Raw genomic sequence first — 19,849 nt, forward strand, 5'->3', positions numbered from 1 at the left:
AAGAGTGTGAAGGTATCAGATGCTTGGACTAGTGATAGTACACTATGTTGCACATACAACTGTCTGTGTTGTACAGATGTGTGAATCTGATACTACCTGTACTGATAACAATGCACTTTTTTTTCTCCTTAAGCGGGATGTATGTGACTGACAATGAGTATCACCCCAATGTATTAACTACCAGAGTACTTAGTGCATTGGTGCAATCTCAAAATATCTGTTTTTTCAAACATACATATCTATAAATTTTGGTTATTTACAGGGTGTTGTGTTCCTGTATATGTAGTTCCCTGTACTGGGGAATTGTCATCAACCTGATTAAGGTTTTATACAGTTCAGCAAAAAAATGATCCTCTGCCCAGAGAAACATGACACTTGTATTTTTTTTATACCGTATTATTTCCCACACACTATTATTCTTTAGTGTTCGTCACTTATGACCATAGACGTGTCTCATTGCCTAAGAAACACAGTTAAGAGAGAGACTTTATTTTCTGACCCTGATTACACAGCCTGACCCTAAGCTCCTCCGTATGCGCCTATTGTATGTTCCTCTCCGTTTTCTGATCAGACACACAGAAGCCATCGCGTGTATCAGCCAGGAGAGGACACGTCTCTCCCTATTCCCTCACCCACGCCCTGACCCCCGGCTGTGTGTGAGGCTGTGACCCGTCTCTCAGGGGTCCTATTCCGGCTGTCACCAGAAGACACATTTTGCGCTTGATGAGCACAGAGCTGGCCTCTGTTTTACTGCAGGTGACTGGAGCAGCTGCGATCTCTGATAGGAGAAAACAGGGAGTTGTGCAGCTTTCTGCTGAGAAATAGCAGCTTGTTTAGTGCTACCATAGTATGTGCATGGGATGCAAAATTCCCCTGCTACCTAAAGTCCTATTCATCCTGGCACTGTAGCATCTAAAACACAGCCTTCCTGGCTGTGGACCACATCAGGACACTGAGATTTTGGCAGCAGCATCCAGAAGCATCATGCTGGGACAGGTCACTAGCTTAGCCCCCTAATCCAATCACATAGGTAGAGAAAGAGCCCTGGACAAGGAGGGGTGAGACACAGGGTGGTTGTGTAAGAGTACAGGAATCTGAGGCTTGGAAGGGAAGGACCTGCCTTCTTAGAGGAGGAGAAGGGAGGGTGGCTGCTTCTAGATCACAGAGGGAGCAGCAGTGGTTTGTAGACTACCTTCTCCTCTTGGGGGTGGGGGAGCAGGAGAATACCTATAGCGTTCCCCACCAGCAAACTATGCAGGAGACCTAGATATCGGTAGATATCATTTTACCAATGTATTAAGCGTCAATAAGGAAGCAGGATACGAAACAAAGTGTATGTGGCACAGATGAGCATTTCAGAACTGGTTTCCTTGGACAGCAGCCCTACATCTTCTCACTGCACAGCTCTTTCCAACCACTACTGTGAAAGTGGCTTATCAAGACCTCTAGGAGAGCTACATAGCTCCAGATCAATAGGAAAACATTCTCTCTATTTGGTCCCGGGGGCAGCTCTTCTGCTGTCACTTCCATTTATCCTCCTTGGGCAGTCCATACGTCTATTGTACATGTCCTACCCTTGATTTGTTTGGACCTCTATGACTACTATGCATCCTCCCAGGGTATTCAAGCTGCACTTCCTGGTTACGTAGAGCCCCTAACTGCTGCAGGAAAAGGGGAAATCCATCTGTACCTCCGCCCCCTTCTACAGAAGATGACCACTGAAGAGTCTGGTCTGTAAATTCAAATGCTGGTAAGTTATCTGTTCCCAGTGGAATATTGAACTGGTATTATTTAATATTTTAATATTTCTTCTAATGAGGGGTCAAAGTAAACATCTGTAATTGTGGGTTGACTGAAATAGTTAAATATCCCTAAGGGATCCTTTAATCTGCCAGTTGACAGTCTGTATCACAAGAAAAAGCCCTGGTGTTCATATTCTATTATCATAGGCTCCTTTACAACCTGGAAACTGAGAGAGGGAAGGAGGGAGAAACTGGAAAGTAAGAGGGAATGTAGAGGAGGGAGAGAGATGACAGAAAATTTTCAATAACTGTGTGTGATTGTTCTGTGCTTTATGAAAAATGCAGATGTGCTGTATGGAATGTGCTTGGATTTGTAACATTTCTTGTTTTATCTATTCTACAAATATCTATTTTGTATCTGTTTATATGTCAGACATAGAAAGATATAACCACATAATAGAGACTGCATGTATAGATTTGTGAATCCATCAGTAACAGTCTATCTATCTATCTATCTATCTATCTATCTATCTATCTATCTATCTATCTATCTATCTAATCATCTGTCTAGTCTAGCTCTGATCATATATGTACATGTATCAGAGCCCAGATTTCATTCCTCCAGTAGTGCAATTGATTCTCAAGCTTTGCCTGTCTCTCAGTCACACTCATTCTGAAACTCTGTTTCAATCCTCATCTCCTTATCTGCATTTTGACCATGTACATCTGTCTTCTCTTACCTGTCATTCCTACTTTTACACAATCTACTCATCTTTTTCTTTACCTCATTAATCCTTAGTCTCTCTCCTTCTATCCATCATACCTCTCTGTTCAGTCCTTGTTTGCTATTTATCATATTTATCCCATGCACTCTCTGTCCATTTCCTTTACTCTCTCCAGTTTCTGGTGTAGCTCTCCCCCTCTCTGCTATACAACCTCCATCCCCTCCTATGTTTTCCTGTGCGTTAAATATTTTCATCTGCTCCTCTGAATTGCACCCATTTAACATCTTTAGGGCAGACTGCTCCAGTCTGTGGTTGGCAGCAAGAAGTCTTGATTAAGATCAGACCTTCTCTCTTGCAGTAGAGAGATTTACTGGCGAATATATTGGGTAATTAAAAATCCATTTTAGTTTGTAGGAGGGGTTGAGAGTATAGAAAGGAAATGGGTAACATTACCCCAAGGGGGAACCACTCATTAATATTTTGTATTCTCGGCCAGGTTACTACTTTAATGAGATTCTACATACATTATAACTGTATTATATACAGGATCGATGTACCATTTCTAAATTCAAACTGTATTAACATTTCAGATATTCTTTTTGTCAGGACATTATGTTGTATAGTATTTAAATTAAAATTCCAAAATCTTATTTTAATCATTTACTCAGATCCCCTCCATTTTCAGGTGATAGTGGTACAAATAGACAGTCTTATTTTATGTGTAATTTCTGGAGACCACATCAATGCAAATTGAGAGGAACAGGTTAAGTATTACCTCAAACAGTTTATAATAATACTCAATCTGAAAGATGCTTGTGACTTCGTGTCTGTAAATTAATGGGAGTGGCTGAGATGTGTTGGTTCACATAAAATGACTGCACATTATGTGGACACTATTGTAGTTTATAGTGAGCGTAGGATTAATGCCTGACTGCTGATGATAGGAACAGACTCAAGCACTACATGTTCAATTATCATGCATTAGAAAGTACTAGTTGCTAATTTTTTGTTGCGTTACTTATTTTTATTAAGAGCAGGAGCAAACATTTGCTATCCTTTTCCTTCCTAATTCCAAGTTACCAGAGGCAGAATCATTCTTGGCATTGTATTCCATAGAAAGACTAATATTGTGCTGTTTTCTCCTCTAATGTACAAATTATTGATCCTTACAGTGCAGATTATGAGAGACTAGTTTTGTTGTGCTTATATGTGCATACTTATATACAAGATGTGTTTATTGGAGAGTACAGTATAGGAATGCAAATGTGTACAAACTGCATTATGGGAGCATTTCTTACCAACTGTGCTTTTACTAGGTATGATACTGCTGTGCTTCTCTCAAATGCACAATCGCTTGACCTCTTGAATATAAATTACTGGAACATGTTCAGGTTAGCATACTGTTAAACCAATGGGCACATTGTAACCAAAAATAAAGAAATAAATAAAACCCCACAATAATTATGTGAAGCCAAAAATCTTAAAAAATATTTGGAAACTGTTCCATTTTTACTGTAATATGTACTTAAACAGAACACTTGTTAGGTAAATCTAAGTTGTGTAAGATAGTATGGGATCTATTCAGCATCAGTGTCGATATTGGTCTGAATATTTTCAGATAACATTGACACAACGTTTTTCTTTTTCCCAATACTTAACTCAGCTATTTACAGTAGCAATACACTTCTCAGGGACAGTGGTTGCGTTAACACTAGGGGCATATTAAGAGTGCAGGGGACCTTGTGCAGTCCCCGTCCGGGGCCTACTCCTCTCTCTCCGGCGGCTGCCAGCAGACTGAAAGTTAACTGCCGGCTGCCGCAGCATCAGCAGACTCTGAGAACTAGTCTGTGTGGCCGCCATTTTCCCAGCGATTTCCTCACTGTGCATGCACAAAACACCAGGAAAATGGCCGTGGCTGCCATTTTCCGGTGTTTTGTGCAGGGCTGAGACACCTGACGCGGGACCTCGGAGAGGTACGTATTAGAAAATATGGGTGCAGGGTGTATGTTGTGGGCCCCCCTGGACCCAGGGACCTGTACCCTGCAGCCATTACAGATATGTGCCTGGCTCCTTCCGTGCTTACATGAGATTTGTTGAGAGAGTAGGGAGTCTCTTAGGAAGAATGTTTCCTTTATCCTTATGCTGGGTACACATTAGACGATGTGTACCCAGCCCGACCTCAGCAGCAACGGGACCCGGCGGGGGAGCCAGCATCAGCAAGTGTGTATGGAGCAATGGCAGGGACCATGCTGCATTTGGCAGTATGGGCCTTGCTAACGACATCCCCCATCAGCCCTGCATTTAGGGCCAACAGAGGATGTCGCAGGAGTGCACATCGTCAGCTATATAGTGGGTGCACACTGGACCAGTGGTTCTCAAACTCGATCCTCAGGACCCCAAACAGTTTGAACTGCACACCCTGCACCCATTCTAGATACGCCCCTGGTTAACATGCTGTTCCTGTGAAGTCCCCGCAGGCAGTCTGTTCGGTTGTCCGAAAAGACTGTCCTGCACTGAGCATGCTCCACCTCTGCGCATTATATATATATATGTGTATATATACATATACATATATATACAGTATATATATATATATATATATATATAGCTTTCGTGGTGCTTGTCAACCTTGAATTGATATTGCTCCCTCCCCCACTCCTTCGTTGCAGGGCCTGATGGACGAGAGCCATCTGTCCCTGCAGTTTTGGGCAGAAATAAGGATTTTCCTTGTATAACACCATTCTCAGATGGTGCTATATAAGGTAAAGCTTTAAAGATATTTTTTTTAACGTTTTTCTGCTAGCTGAATAGCAAAAAACGTTAAGAGCTGTAGCAGGGGCATAACTGGGTATTTAAAGACCCCGTAGCAAAAGTTGGTGAAAAATGTCTATACTGTAACACATGGAACTTTGACAAGGAAGATGGGCCCCCCTCAGCTCTGGACCCCATAGCAGCTGCACCCCTTGCACCTATGGAGTTACACCCATGTGCTGTAGCGAGCAATGACTAGCTCTCTACAGTGCAATGTTGTAGGAGTCGGGCATTAATGGAGAAGATAATTGCATTATCTTCTCTGTTAACCCATTCCTGCCATAGCTGGGATATTTAAATCATGCGGAAATATTTAATCATGATTTAAGTAAAACTTTGCTTGCTGAACAGACCCATATATTATAAAATTTCATAAGATCCATTATAATGGAAATCCCAGTTTCTTAACAACTGAGTACCAAAGATCATTTTAATGACCACTTTAGTGGGATCAATTCAGACTGCTTGTTGAGTTCCACAAAAACACTATATTCATGTATAGCATTCTAAGGACTGTCACCTTTGTAAAATGTTTCTCCCATGCCTTGTAGATTATACTGTATTTGAAACCAATATGGCCTTAAATAATATAATGGTGAAAACAATTAATGCATAAAAATAATTTTTTTAGCGAAAAGCTGGTGCAAAATTGACACTGAAACCCCTCATACTCCATAATTCCAACAACCGCAACTATGCCACAACCACATAACTAGAGTATAGCATGTCTGTACAGCTGAGAGAACACATTGAAATATATTAAAACATTATGGAATCCTATATATGTAAAACCTAATTTTAATTGCTGTTGAGTGTTAAAAGTAGTGCCTAATAAAAATATCTTCTTTTCCATATCAGCAAGATATCATTTCAAGGAAGTATGAATGGTATCAACAGCAAGAAAATTGAAGGCTAATATAAAATGCAATAGCAAATAAAAGCAAAACCTTACATAGATTGGGTTAGTTGGTGATACATATCTTTATATTCAATGCTTCCTTTGTTCTGAATGTATAATGATGCACATATACTCTACTTATAGTGTGTGCACTGGCTGCACCAGAGAGCATTTGTTGTCTGCACTTGTCTTCCTCATGCAGCACCCTTTCCCAGTATTTATAGCTTGATAGGGCATCTCATGAGTAAATATACATGAACTATTAAATACAGTTTGAAATTTGATGGAGCAACCTTGCTGAAAGGCTTCAACTTTTGTTTGCCCGATCTCAAAAAGTTTTTGTTTCATTAAGCTATTAACTATTACAAGTTCAAGTTTGAAGTTTGCATTTGGTTCCCAAAGTTTAAAGACATTGACGGGCCCATTCATCATCACCAAATGGCACATTATACATGCATATATTTTAGGTAACGGTCCATTCATCATCCAGGGTACAGTCTAACCACTTGATTATCAGAAAACTCTGAAATCAAGTTAAATGGTTAAAGTTGTCCTCAAATTTGTTGGTCAAATTGGTTCTAAGCATTTGCCTGCGAGTACAAACACCATGTTCAGATGGCGCTTGTTGTCGGAGCCCCGCTCCTTCATATGGGAAGGAGTTTCAGGGATGTAAAGAGGGATCTGAGCGGATTCCTCCGCCACCTCCTCACTGCCTCTCCAGCGGCTTTGCGCATGGATGAAAGTAAGTAACTCTGCTACTGGAGTAGCAGTGTTACTGATCAAGGGAACAACTGCTTTTCGGAGCAGCTATCCGTACACCAGAGCAATGCTGATTTGCTCCGATAATAAGTATCCCTTACGGCATGGTGGATACTTAATCATCGGGGGGTGTCCGGCCCCTGATGATGAATAGACCCCTAGGGGAGTTGTATCAAACATTTTAAAGAGAGAAATTGCCCATAGCAACCAATCAGCTACTAGCTATCATTTATCTAGCACAGTCTGTAAAATGACAAAACCTGATCGGTTACTATGGGAAACATTTCCACTTTATCTTTTAAATAGGTTTGACCCTTTAAAACTAATAATTTATTGTGCCTGTTTGAGCAATTTGTAGTATTTAAAAGCAAATAAATATGAATAGCAAAATAAATATGTATTCAGTTTTGAGTTTGAATTTCAAATATGCACCTTTTCCATGGAACACATCAACAACACTATACAATGTAGCGATTTAAACTGGAACAAGCTATAATATGTTTGGTCAGTGTGCTCAAACATTTTCTAAACTCTATCTTATATTTATATTTAGTACTTAGACTTAGTACATCCTTTTTAGTCTATATACATTTCTAGAATGTAGAGCAAATTTTCCAGCTTTAGAACCATACTTGTGTCCTCTCCCAGAATATCCACGTAATGCCAATTTCGGTAAGATCTCCCAGACGCTTTCACTTCCCCAGTAATGTTGTGCGGGATGGGAATGGTGATGCAATTCCAAATGAATTGTGTCATTAACCCTCGCCCTATCCTGTCTGATGACATGAGCCCTCCACACCTACACCCTGGGTCGCACACTGCAGCAGAATTTGAGGACAACTTTTTTATATTTTCAAAAAACTGCTCAGTAATTGTGTTTTTTTTTATTACTGAACCAGGTCAGGAACATCTATTCATAACTTATCCAACACAATTTTATTTACAACTATATTTTTTTATTAAACACATAACATTAATATTGGTTTTAATATTGATCAACAATGTATTGATGATCAGAGCGTCGCAACATAGTGGCTTTACCTTTCTCTAGCAGCTGCTCCTCGCTGCAGCCGTAGGGTGAGTGTACTGCCGGGCTACCCAATCAGCAGTAATTGGCCGCATGGCAGACACTGGTGGAGGTTGCAGGGATACATACCAGGAGGTCCTTATGCGATTGGTGGCTGCTGAAAGATTATCTTCCGGTAGCTGCCCAGTGGGTGTTGCTGACTGGTCGTATTGTTTGCGACAATGTTAGGGAACGTACAGCCTGGCATGTTGCAAACATTGCGCCACGCCAGGCAAGTGGTTAAACAATTTCAAGCATCTCTGCTCCTTACTTGCCAACTCTCTCTGAATGTTAAGGAGGCTCCTTGAAATAATGGTGATCTCCCTGACTCCTCTGAAAAGTCTAGCAATTTCTCTGAGGCCAGGCTGAGCACAGAAGAGTGAAGAAATAATCACTCTTTTCCCACTATGGAGGAAACACTGTGGAGAAGAATACGAAGGATGTGTGCTACATAAAAATGCCCAAGTATGTATGATGAATTACATGAACCTGGAGGATGGGACAGAATTAGAGTGGGCCATTTGGGCATTTTTTCACCTGTGGAAATATATCTTGTGATATTATGTTTATCTGTGCAGTGCTATATAACTATTTTGGGGCTCATTTCCAGTTGAATATAAGTCAATATTATGACACGCTTCTTAGATGGAGCAGTTCACATCCTCTTCTGTGGTGTGCACATAGGTGTTGCTTTCAATCTCTTTGAAAGGCTATTCAAAAAGTAGGCAAATACGGAGACCAGCGCCAGGATCTACGTAAGTATAGAATCTTTTTTTGCAGCTACAGCAGTGGAATCTACTGGAGAAGAGGACAGAAACATCTGGTAGAAGGTAAGTATGTGTGAGTGAGTGTATGCAATAAACTTTTACTAGTCACGGTGTGTGTGTTTTGTATTTATATAACTATTTATTTTACAGTGGGCGTATGGGTGCCGGCCGCTTGCAGGCACTTGTAGTTCCACAAGTGCCAAAGGGCAGGCATGCTGGCACCTGTAGTCCCACTGTAAAATACAATAGTTTCATCCTATTATTTACATTGTTACCCCCGTATCCAAAGCTCCAGGGGTACGGGGAAGAGCCCCGGGCTTCAGTCCAAGCCTGGGGTTAAGGGAGAGGGGTGACCCCTTTTTCCGGGGGTCCCCACCTCCTCTGAGATCTCCGGCTTGGCCTCAATGGCTTGGGCTGATAATGCTTTGGCCCTGGAGACGCGGTAATAGGGTCTCCATGCTGTGGCATTACAGTCCGGCCATTTTGGGTCCGGTGCTGGTTTTAAATATAGGGGGTACCCTACGCAATTTTTTCACCCCTATATTTAATACCAGGACTGGCCCTACAGCCTGGTATTGGTTTCTAAATTACGGTGGAACCCTACTCATTTTGTTCCCCGTAATTTCAGAAACCAGGACTGGCTGGCAAGTCCAGGGCTGGTTAAGCTTTAGGTGGGGGACCCTATGTAATTTTTTTAACAAACATTTAACCCAGTTTTTTTACCGCTACAACACAAGCAGCTTACACATATCTCACTGATATGTACAGGCTGCTTGCTCGGGAGAGTTTTGCAGAGAGAAGACACTGCAATCTTGTAATCTCCTGCAAAACCTGATAATCGGGGGAGATATCTCGTTCTGCTTCACCATCGGACATCTCACTCTCAGCTAAAGTCACTTCTTGGTAAATTTGAGAGTTTCAGGAGCCTCAAATCACACATGACAGTCAATACTAAAAAGTATCACTTGATTTAAATGCCACCCAAGATACAGACAAACATATAGACAAACATATATAAGTCTTAATACGAATTGAGTGTAGCAGTCAATACTGCAGAAGCAACACTGGTTAATGTGCCAATATAATTGCGGGCCCGCATGCAAACCCACATGAATGAGTCTTCAGCTTAGACTTTATAACTGCAGATATAGTGTTAGTCTCTGTCCAAAGCGAATGGTTAGTATGCAAGTCTTTATGAAAAACTCCACATATATATTGACAAAAAGTAGTAGCAGGCATGCATATGTCCAGGCTTACAGCTTATCACTCGCAGATAAAATGTTTGCATCGGGGATATTTATAAATACGCATGTAGCCCAATCATAAGGCATATAAATCACTCCTCAGTGAGGACGTGGGCCGATGGGAATATTCCCCTTCAGTGAACTGAGATCCCAGCTTAAAAAAGTCCTGTACTCACGATACTCCCAGGAGATAATTGAGTAGTACAATATCAGCTGGTCTTTGAAAATAGAGTGTGCCTTTACACGTTTCTCCGCCTCCTTAGGATTCAGCGGCTTCCTCAGAAGTGTACAGACTCGGTCTGAGTCTTCTGGTTTTTATCCCGGACACTGACGTCATACGTATGCGTCGTGCGTCTCAATTCAAGCCTCATTTTCATGAGGGGCCATGTGATTGTTATTTGGCTCCCTCATGTATAAATCACCAGTTTCATGCGTCCAGCATGATGTTTGTTTGCGTGTCATTGCCTTCGGGCGGCTGATCTCAATGTAGACAGAGATCATAACTTTATGCATTACAATATATTTCTTGCCAAGATTCATATGCCCAGAAAATACATTGGATGTTTTAGAGTAAAAAGTACTAATATTTCTATTTCTTCAAGGATGTATTTGAGAGAACAAAAAAACCTTTACATACATAGATAATCTGCATCTTCCTTGTTCATATCTACACACATAACTATTCATTATACATAAAGATTAAGAAAAAGTCTTGAAGTATCATATATGTATATAAACAGGGAAGACATTTCTATAATAAAATAAATATAGCATAACAATAAAAAACACTGATCATAGCTAATCTAATAATTAATTATAGCAATAAATTATACTTAAAAATACATATACATACATAAAAACATAATTTTTTTATTTTATATATATATATATACATGCATATACACATACACATACATATATACTCCCAATTCTCTCTGGATGCTGTAAAAAATCCATAATGGACCCTAATGTCTAAGGTTAAATTAAAACCAACCAGGAAGGGGGTTTTCAACCTCTCTAAAATTCTGACTCAGGATGAAATACTTCTTTTAGAAAAGGGTTTAAATTTTGCCCCCGTGTCAAAACGTAATCTTTTTAGTCTCTTTGTTGACCTTAATAGATATGTCAGAAGTCTATGCCGCAAACGTTATTTTGCCTTAAAAGCACAAAAAGGAAAGACAATAGGCACTCTACCAATCCTCCTGGATAAAAAAGATGAAGAAATTGTAGATATGCTACAATCGTTACAACATGAATAAGGAGAGATTGAAGATAATAGAGAAATTCTAAAAATCTTTGACTATCAGAGGGGACCCTTTAGAAACAAATCGGATTTTTATCCACTACAATAAAGGGCCCTTTTATAGAAAGCTTTTATAAGACCACCCTCGACCAATTTAAACATATGTGTGAACGTGCAGAAAGAAAACAACAAAGAGATAATCTAAATTATGGTGAAAGAAAGGCTATAAAATCTTTATATGCGGATAAAAATATTATCATCAAACCCGCGGATAAGGGGGGGAGTCGTTATTTTGAATACTGTGGACTACATTACCGAGGCTTTAAGACAACTAAATAACAATTTTATAGGAAGTTAAATGAGAATCCTACTGCTCTTTTCCAAAAACAACTTAAAGTATTGCTGGACGAAGCTCTGATGGAGAGGGTAATATCTAAAGAAACTTGGAATTTTTGGTTTAACTCACACCCGGTTACACCCACTTTTTACTTTTTACCCAAAATACACAAGTCACTAATATCACCTCCAGGGCATCCTATTATTTCGGGAGTGGGTTCTCTCACAAATAATTTATCTTTTTTTGTAGATCACTTTTTACAGAGTGATGTGACAACATTGAAATCCTATATAAAAGACTCAAGGCATTTTCTAAATTTAATTAATGATATAATTTGGCAACCTGGAGACTATTTACTTACTTGTGATGTAGAATCTCTCTACTCAAACATTCCACATGATTTGGGCATTAATGCTATAGATCATTATTTAAAGAGTGATGACACGGTGTCACATACCTCGCGGGTTTTTATATTGGAATCCATTAAATTTATTTTATCTCACAATTATTTTTTATTTGATCATGTATTTTATTTACAAACACTGGGGACTGCCATGGGGACAAGGTTCGCCCCCAGCTTTGCAAACTCTACATGGGGCTCTTTGAGGAGCAACATGTCTGGGGGGTGGCTTTGGGGCGGACCTTGTCCTCTATGGCAGATATATAGATGATTTATTTATTATTTGGAGAGGGGTTTAAAATCACTGCTTGCGTTCACTGAGAGTTTGAATCACAATTATTTTGGTTTAAAATTCACATCTTCCTATAGTATGAATTCTATAAATTTTTTGGATATTACAGTAACCGTCAGAGATGGGTCATTAGTTACGGAGACTTATATTAAACCAGTCGATCAGAGTAGATATCTTAATTACAACAGTTCACATGACAAGAGATGGAAAAATAATATTCCAAAGAGCCAGCTGCTACGAATAAAGCATAACTGTTCTACTTTGGCAAATTTTAAAATCCAAGCGAACATGCTTATAAAGACACTTTTAGAACAGGGCTATCCTGAAGATGTCCTGAATTTGGCATATGATGAGATTAGCGCTATTGATAGGAATGCATTACTTCCAGAGGGTAATGCATACAACAATAACAAAAAAACTGAGGTGTCTGAAACAAAAGAATATTCTATGTCTTTCCTTACACAATTTAATAGTAATGCTTGGGAAATTAAGAAAATTATTAGAAACAATACCCCATTACTCTTACTGGATGAATATTTAAAACAAGAAATTAACCCAGTAGGACGGGTTATTTTCAGGAAAGCAGAAAATCTAAAGTCCAAACTAGTGTCTAGCCATTTTAGGAGAGAGGTTCAATATAAAATAGGAGATAATACATGGCTTCCAACAAGACCAGCGGGTTTCCACAGATGTGGAAAATCCACATGTGGTACATGCTTGCAGGCAGAGAAAAAAAGTTTGGATTTTACCTCAAATGTAAATAAAGATTGTTTCAAAATAAAGGAGTTCATGAATTGCTCCTCATCTTTTGTGATCTACCTCATTACATGTGGTTGCGGTAGTGAATACGTTGGCAGAATGACCAGATCTTTACATATACGTTTCATGGAACATCGTAGGAATATCCTAAAAGGTATAAAGACACATCCACTGTTGAAACATGTCACTCAGTGTCAAATGACATGTCGAGGAGGTGATAGATTTAGAACACTCTGTAAGAGAGAAGCCTTTTGGATATATAGGTTAGGCACATTGATACCAGGCGGCCTTAATGACACAGTGGAACTAAATAATGTATGACAAGTGACCACATGTGATTTTGGTAGACACTTTGGACTGGGTTTGGCTATTTTTGTAAGTATAAAATACAAGCATGTTCAAAATAGTACCATAATGTTTATTATTTAACTTAGCTACTGATAAGGCTATATAGTGCAATTGGGGATGGATGCCCAGGCTACCAAAGGTCCCTCTGGACCAGGGGTTTTTTGCCCACTGTAGTGTGTAGATCCCATAGCTGAGGAAGGTGTGTGGATGTGTACATACATGTATATGTATATATATATATATATACACACGTGTGTGTGTGTGTATGTATGCATATGTATACATTTTTCCAATTATTAATATTTTTTTGATAAGTGTTTTCTTTCCATCATGAGTTACATAGTAGCTAGTTTCCTTTTTTTGGATATCTATGGGTCAGGATTAATAGAATTATTGGTTATCCCCTACTCTCTATTTCCATAATCAGTTTATTAATATTCCTTTGACTGAATTTGTAGTATTCTCTGAGATATGTACCTAAGATTATATATTCTTCCTTAAATGAGACAGATTAATGGCTATTTTAGGACATTAGGGTCCATTACGAATTTTTTACAGCATCCAGAGAGAATTGGGAGTATATATGTATATGTATGTGTATATGCATGTATATATATATATATATATATATGTGTATTAAATTAAAAATGTATGTTTTTGTGTATGTATATGTATTTTTATGTATAATTTATTGCTATAATTAATTATTAGATTAGCTATGATCAGTGTTTTTTATTGTAAAGCTATATTTATTTTATTATAGAAATGTCTTCCCTGTTTATATACATATATGATACTTCAAGACTTTTTCTTAATCTTTATGTATAATGAATAGTTATGTGTGTAGATATGAACAAGGAAGATGCAGATTAGCTATGTATGTAAAGGTTTTTTTGTTCTCTCAAATACACCCTTGAAGAAATAGAAATATTAGTACTTTTTACTCTAAAACATCCGATGTATTTTCTGGGCATATGAATCTTGGCAAGAAATATATTGTAATGCATAAAGTTATGTCCCTCTGTCTATATTGAGATCAGCCGCCTGAAGGCAATGACACGCAAACAAACATCATGCTGGAACACATGAAACTGGTGATTTATACATGAGGGAGCCAAATAACAATCACATGGCCCCTCGTGAAAACGAGGCTTGAATTGAGATGCATGACGCATACGTATGACATCAGTGCTCGGGATAAAAACCAGAAGACTCAGACCGAGTCTGTACACTTCTGAGGAAGCCGCTGAATCCTAAAGAGGCGGAGAAACGCGTAAAGGCACACTCTATTTTCAAAGACCAGCTGGTATTGTACTACTCAATTATCTCCCGGGAGTATCGTGAGTACAGGACTTTTTTAAGCCGGGATCTCAGTTTACTGAAGGGGAATATTCCCATCGGCCCACGTCCTCACTGAGTGATTTATATGCCTTATGATTGGGCTACATGCGTATTTATAAATATCCCGGATGCATACAAACATCTTATTTGCGAGTGATATGCTGTAAGCCTGGACATATGCATGCCTGCTACTACTTTTTGTCAATATATATGTGGAGTTTTTCATAAAGACTTGCATACTAACCATTCGCTTTGGACAGAGACTAACACTATATCTGCAGTTATAAAGTCTAAGCTGAAGACTCATTCATGTGGCTTTGCATGCGGGCCCGCAATTATATTGGCACATTAACCAGTGTTGCTTCTGCAGTATTGACTGCTACACTCAATTCGTATTAAGACTTATATATGTTTGTCTATATGTTTGTCTGTATCTTGGGTGGCATTTCCATCAAGTGATACTTTTTAGTATTGACTGTCATATTTTTAAGACCACTTATATCTATATTATGGTCTAATATAATTTATCTGCTAATTTTTTGAGTAAAGTACCGGCCGGTCTAACCCATTAATTTTTTAGCGATTGTTTATTTTTAATGTATTATTTATATTATTAAACCCTGTCTATTTAGCGCTGTCTATTATTTTTGTTTTAATCGATTCTTAGTAAATTTACCCCATAGTATGTCATTTACTAGGGAAGTACTGTAGTTACTTTGTCGATGGTTGCAATGTTAACAATTAGGCTAGATTCACACCTGCCGGTTTTGGCCGTCCGGCCAAGAAACAGGCAGAAGCCGGACAGTGTTTTTCAGGCACTCAGTGCCTTTCACAAGCTGTGGCTTTGAGCCGCTGTTAATAAATATATTTTTTACCTATAGACTGGGCATGTGCAGCAGCTACTGCACAAGCCGGCCGGTGTGTGTGTAAGAATACATTGTTTCCTATACACCACTGGCAAGCAGGGACGGCACGGGCACGGTGCGGCGCGGCAGCCGTCCTTCCAGTAGATATTCCTGGCTGCAACACGGCAACTGTGCCGTGCCTGGGCCGTGTGAAAGGACCCACCTGCTTCCCTGCTTAACTATAGTTCACACCTGGCAAAAAAACGGCCAGCTTTTTGCCGCCTGTTCAAAACCGACAAGTGTGAAACTAGCCTTAATATGTGGATAGCATAATGGCAAAGACATAATGACATCACGCCGGCAATATGTCCTTGCCATTATGCTATCCACATGCTAATGCTAATCAAAATATTTTATCTGTGTTGACATTGTAGTTTTAAACATGTTGGAAAAAATCATGATTAAAGTTATAATGTCGATACAGGTAAAATACTTTAATTAGCATTAGTTCCATGCCAGCATTATGTTCTCGCCATTATGCTGTCCACATACTAATTTTTGGCATTGTCACCATCAACAAATCATACCACTACCATTTACTTTTTTTTATAATGCACATGATGAAGTGGGTTCTTATTTGTGTAATTGTACATAGATTTATGATTTACTGTGGGGATAGGTGCCTATTCCTTTTTGTGTTCATTGTGCTCTTGTATCTTGCAATAACTGCAAAAATAAAATGTATATCTTCTGTGCGTCACATTACTTCCACCTCCCACCAGGCTCCCTTCATTTTTTATTTTTTTTCAAATTTTCATGAAAAACTCTTGTTTATTTAAATATATCTCAAAGGTTTTGAATGGACTGCTTCAGTAATACTTTGTAATACTTCATATATACTACATTAGTGTATTGGGCTTCTGGTATGGATTCCATAATACATTGCTTACACTTTCATTTGCATTATTTTTATTTCTGTTTAAAAACAGGTCTTGTGCAAAGGGTTTAGTGGCAGATTTTTCTGACTCTGTAGCGGGTTTTAAAATCTCTGCCTAGTCTTGTAAGGTCATACAAGTCTTCTCATATTATAAATACGTAATGTCCATCCTACTGCCTTACTGAACTCTCTCATTTCATAAAATTAGATCAAAATTTAATATAACTCCCAAATTGTAAGATACATCTTGCATCTAGGCCATACAGGGCCAAATGCAGGATTTGCAGGGGGAGGGGGGTGTTTCTTATATGCGTGTATAGGTATATATACAGAATATATTTATTAATTATGGCATACGCATATATTATATAGAACACATACACACATGCACATACCTACACATAATCACACACACTTACTTTGGAGCCTATGATGCTGCAAGAGGTCGCTGATGGGGGTGGGGCCAGGCACCTTGTATCATTAGGCCCCACTGCTGTGGCATGATGCCATGATTCGCGTAGCTATAAGGAGTTGGCATAACCAAAATTATGCAATTCTCATAGAATCGCACCAAACTGGCTCCGCCTCTTCCCCACAGGCATAATGGCGCTAGGGGCAGGGCTACACTTGCAGGTTGATAGACTACGGTCAGCACAACAATAACGTTTGGTCCACCTGGGTGATGTTTCTGAGTACTGAAAAATCCCCTCCTGCGTGCACCACTGCCTTAATAGGAACAATTTTTGCCTTGCAGGGTCTAACGCAAAACAAAAATGAACCTCTTTTGTTAAACATTTTGGACTTCAATATGTAATATGCATAATAAATTCAAGAATTAGTTACACGGCACAGCAAACTAAGTTCTAATAAATGTTATATAAAGTTGTTAGAACAAATTTCTGTATACTTTAACTTCAACCTCAAAGGAAAGAATAAAAATTTTAATGGAAAAAGTTGGGTCTTCAAAATATGTGGCCCATAGCAGTTGTCTTGGGTGTTTAAAGCCCAGTCTGGTCACCCCTCATACCCATCCTGTTCTGTCCATCATGATCATAATCCAGATGTAGGATACACTCATTCACTAACTGCACACATGACATAGCACAAATACATGGGTGGTCCTTTGAAAGCTATTTATTGTAATTATCAAAGAGTTTTCCTGTGTAAGATGGTAATGCACAACAAGGGCAGTAGAGAGCGAAGATGGGCCCAGGTACTGGGGTGGAGTGAACAAATAGCGTAGGCGTGGCCACAATCCCTAAAAAAAATAAAATAAATATGTGCGGCATGCACATGGTGATGCGACGCGGTCCTCATCCAAGGGCAGACTTGGTGGGGGGTGATCAGTGTGATCACCCCCCCTCTCCCCCACGCATCATGCAGGCAGAGAGTGACAAAGAGCTTCCCATTAACAATCCTGCTTACCTTCTCTGGACCAGACATAAAATGTGTACTCTGATGGTCCTATTTATTATGACCCCTACAAAATTAAGACTTTCTATCACTTCTCATCGCAGAGATAGAAAGTCTTCAGTACTGCAGTTTTTTTCTCTAAAAGTCACCGGGCCGACGAGCAAGGATTGGCACCTAAGCTTACTGCCTGCCCAGCCAATTAGGGGTCAAAGAGCCTCATTCAGCGATGGGCTCTAATGTTGCAGCAGCTGTGAATTTGTATGCAGAAGCTTTGCGAAAATATGCAAATGTTCAGCTGCCTGGTATTGAGACGCCCACTGGCAGCTTCGCAAATCTAAAGCGGCTGCTTACAAATACGCAGCATTGATCGGAGTAAACCCTATGGTCGTATAAACAGGCTGCCAGAACTGAGAAGCCAGAGTGATTCTGACTGCGAATGGGATTTAACTCACAGGCAAAGGCACGCCCCAAAAACAGTCATGACATGCCTGCGTTTGAGTCACCACCTCCCTGTTGCCGCCAAAAAAACTGTCCCTGCCTGTCAATCAGTTTGCGAATAATCCTCACTGCGACATCAGTAATGAAATTAAAAGCATGCGCAGTGCGACCACTGATAATCACTCTACTACGTAAACATCGGCATTGTGTCCTTCTCTGAATCAGTCCCAAAGTGCGCATATGCAAGATGAGTTATTGTCCCCACATGTTTGCAGGAACTGGAAGCCTGGCTCAGATGTCCAGTTTCAATAAAAGTAGTAAGAGATTATATGTTAGGCAGATGGTTTTAATGTTACGGCTGATCGTCGAGGCATGGACTCCACAAGACCTTTGAAGATGTTGTGTGGTATCTGGCAACAAGACATTAGCAGCAGATCACAGTTGTGAGTTGGGACTCCATGACTCCGACTGTTTTTTCCGGCACATCCCACAGATGCATGATTGGATTGAGATCTGGGGAATTTGGAGGTCAATTCAACACCTTGAACTCTTTGTCATGTTCCTTAAACAATTCCTGAACAATTTTTATAGTGTGGCAGGCTGCAGTATCCTGCTGAAAGAGGCCACTACCATCAGGGAATACCATTGCAAGTAAGGGGTGTACTTGGTCTGCAGCAATGTTTAGTTGGTACATGTCAAAGTAACATCCACAAGAATGCCAGGATACAAGCTCTCCCAGAAGAACATTATCCAAGAAATCACACTACCTCCACCGGTTTGCCTTCTTCCTATAATGCATCCTGGTGCCATTTCTTCCCCAGGTGAACAAAGGACACGCATCTGAACTTCAACATGATGTAAAAGAAATAGTGATTCATTAGACCAGGCCACCTTCTTCCATTACTCCATGGTCCCGTTCTGAGGCTCACATGCCCATTGTAGGACAGGGGTCAGTATGGGCACTCTGACCGGTCTCTAGCTACGCAGCCCCATACACAGCAAGCTGTGATGCACTGTGTGTTCTTGACACCTTACTATAATAGCCAGCATTAACTTTTTAAGCAATTTGTGCTACAGTAGCACTACTGTGGGATCGGACCAGACTGGCCAGTCTTTGCTTCCCATGCGCAACAATTAGCCTTGGGCGGTCATGACCCTTTCGGCGGTACACCGGTTGTGCTTCCTTTAACCACTTTTGGTAGGTACTAACCACTGCATATCGGGAACACCCCTTATGCTTGCCCATTTTTCTCTGCTTCCAACACATCAACTTCAAGAATGGAGTGTTCACTTGCCTAATATATCCCATCCCTTAAAAGGTGCCATTGTAACAAGATAATCAATGTTATTTACATTACCTGACAGAGATTTTAATGTTATGGCTGATGGGGATAGATAGATAGATATGAGATAGATAGATAGATAGATAGATAGATAGATAGATAGATAGATAGATAGATAGACTGAGCTGGGCATAGTCTATT

At 39.7% G+C, this 19,849-nt stretch overlaps 1 protein-coding gene across 1 annotated transcript in view; it reads left to right on the forward strand.

The window, feature by feature from the left end:
* Positions 1–1,217: 1,217 nt before the first annotated feature.
* The window catches only part of GRM4 (glutamate metabotropic receptor 4), a 330,292-nt gene continuing 311,660 nt past the window's right edge, over positions 1,218–19,849 (forward strand). Inside the window, exon 1 of the mRNA XM_088464206.1 lies at positions 1,218–1,750. The gene's annotated coding sequence lies outside the window, so the exon portion shown is untranslated. The remainder of the gene's footprint in view (positions 1,751–19,849) is intronic.

This window comes from Taudactylus pleione, unplaced genomic scaffold, assembly GCF_031769625.1.
Source record: "Taudactylus pleione unplaced genomic scaffold, aTauple2 ptg001607l, whole genome shotgun sequence".
NCBI classification, from domain to species: domain Eukaryota; kingdom Metazoa; phylum Chordata; class Amphibia; order Anura; family Myobatrachidae; genus Taudactylus; species Taudactylus pleione.